The 2,500-nt window shown below is 41.0% G+C and overlaps 1 pseudogene; it reads left to right on the top strand.

The window, feature by feature from the left end:
- The window catches only part of LOC116088988, a 13,533-nt pseudogene extending 11,096 nt beyond the window's left edge, over positions 1-2,437 (top strand).
- Positions 2,438-2,500: the final 63 nt, after the last annotated feature.

Raw genomic sequence — 2,500 nt, 5'->3', positions numbered from 1 at the left:
TTTCAGACTCACTGAATTAGTACATGTGACAATATACTCTACACTGCAAATATATTTTGTAACATAACTGACATGAGAACTCAAAGGACAATGGATGCAGTTCATTGGCAGGGTAATTCCTTAGCAATCATGAGACCTCAGGTTTTATATATATATACATATATATATGTATATATATATATGTATGTATATATGTATATATGTATATATGTGTGTACATGTATATATATACATATGTGTATATATATATTCATAAACATATATAATTAGAATATATATTCTCTTAACATAAAGAATATGTTTGTATTAATTTCTATTTCCATTGTTGTTTCAAAATACCTGACAGAATAGGTTAAGAATGAAAAGGCATACCTTGGCTCACAGTTTCAGGATTTAGTTCATAGTGATGGGGTAATTATGGAGTAAGAGGCAACTGTATCCACAGCCATGAAGCAAAGAGTAATGACTACAGATGGTCAAGTAATGTTTGATGTTGGTCGTAAGTGACCCAGAAGAGAAAGAAACTCACCAAGATGCTAAGCCTTCATTTTCTGAAGGAGCAGAGGGATATAGCCTCTTGTGGAAGATAGACTGCCAGCTAGCTCACTACAGGTGCTTTATTCAAACATTATTCAAGGTTAATTGGGGTTGGGAGGGGTTCTAGCTACCAAAATTATCTTGCCCTTTGCTGCTCATGAGAACAGATAACCTATACAAATATATACCATGACTAGCTATAATCCAAAGTAAGAATTCTAGGTTTGACAGGAGTTTCTTATAACCAAGCTATCATGTAGCACCAAGTGCAAGCCTTCCAGAGAGACAACATTTCTTCAAGGTTCAAACAGTCTCATAAAAATTTATCAGCCTCTACTGATTGACCCAAGCATAACAAAAGCTTTGCTGAAATATTTCACTTGAAGCCAGAAAGGCTTTACTATACATATGACTACAATCAAGTTCTTCACCCTATTTAATTCAGTCTTAGATTCCAAACCAAGAACCTACTGCCCACAGATACTGAGGTTCTTTCTACTTCACCACAATCCAGAAGCCCTTTCACAGACATAGTCGGAATTCTTCTTTGTGGTGGCTCAAAAGAAAAGCATCCCCACATACCCATAAGCAGTGACACTATTAGAAGGTATGGCCTTGTTGGGCTGAGTATAGTCCTTTTGGAGGAAGTATGTCAGTCGAGGGTAGGCTTTGAGGTTTCAGGTATTGAAGCCAGGCCCAGTGTCACACCTGATGATCAAAGTTATGTCATCGTATATGCCTCCTCACCACCATACTTCCTACAATGATGATAATGGGCTAAACCTCTGATCTGTAAGCCAGCCCCAATTAAAAGTTTTTCTTTATTAGACTCATTGTGCTCACAGTGCCTCTTCACAGCAATGGAAACTTTAATGCTCATTCTAGGTGAGTCTAGTGCCTATTCAAGATAGCAATCAATATTAACCTATATTAGCCATCATATCAGTCAAGAACCTATAAAGATTCAAGTATAAACATTGCTTATAAAATTTGGTGTATATATAGGCTTTGTATTGTTGATATAGACTGATAGTGGTATCTGAATAGTTTATATCTGAACTTGAATAGTTCCTATCTAAGCACAATTTTTTTTATTTGGCTTTTGTTTGTTATTGTTCCAGACAGAGATTCTCTGTGTAACAGCGCTGGATGTCCTGGAACTCACTTCGTAGATCAAGCTTGCATCAAACTGAGACGTCCTCCTGCCCCTGCCTGTGAATGGGAATAAAAGTATACACAACCAACAACACCTGGCTGAGCACTGTGGGCCTGTGTACCAGAGGCTTTTCACAGAGATCTCTGGCCCAGCCCGGTTTGAAAGTTCCAGCAATCATGGGTGTTGACATTCGCCACAACAAGGACTGTAAGGTTCGGCGCAAGGAGCCAAAGAGCCAAGACATCTACCTGCGGCTGCTAGTCAAGCTTTACAGGTTTCTGGCCAGACAGACCAACTCCGCCTTCAATCAAGTTGTGCTTAAGAGGTTATTTATGAGACACACTAACCAGCCTCCTCTGTCCCTGTCCCGGATGATCGGAGAAAGATGTAGCTTCCTGGCCGGGAGAAGAAGACCGCTGTGGTTGTCGAATGGTCACAGATGATGTGCGGATTCTGGAAGTACCCAAGCTAAAGGTGTGTTCAATGCGGGTGAGCAGCAGAGCCAAAGTCGCATCCTCAAGGCTGGGGGATAAGATCCTCACCTTTGACTAGCTGGCCTTGGAGTCTCCCAAGGGCAGAGGCACTGTACTCCTGCCTGGTCCTTGGAAGGGCCGAGAGGTGTATGAACATTTTGGGAAGGCCCCAGGAACCCCACACAGCCACACCAAACCCTATGTCCATTCCAAGGGCCGGAAGTTTGAGCATGCCAGAGGCCAAAGGGCCAGCTGAGGCTACAAAAACTAACCCCAGATCTTGCTGTTAATAAAAAAGCTTTGGATGTTGGAAAAAAAAAGAAAGAGAGAGAGA

This window comes from Mastomys coucha, unplaced genomic scaffold (genome assembly GCF_008632895.1).
Source record: "Mastomys coucha isolate ucsf_1 unplaced genomic scaffold, UCSF_Mcou_1 pScaffold14, whole genome shotgun sequence".
NCBI classification, from domain to species: Eukaryota; Metazoa; Chordata; class Mammalia; order Rodentia; family Muridae; genus Mastomys; species Mastomys coucha.
The sequence above is the reverse complement of the archived record's forward strand: the minus strand, read 5'-3'. Positions and strand labels throughout refer to the sequence as shown.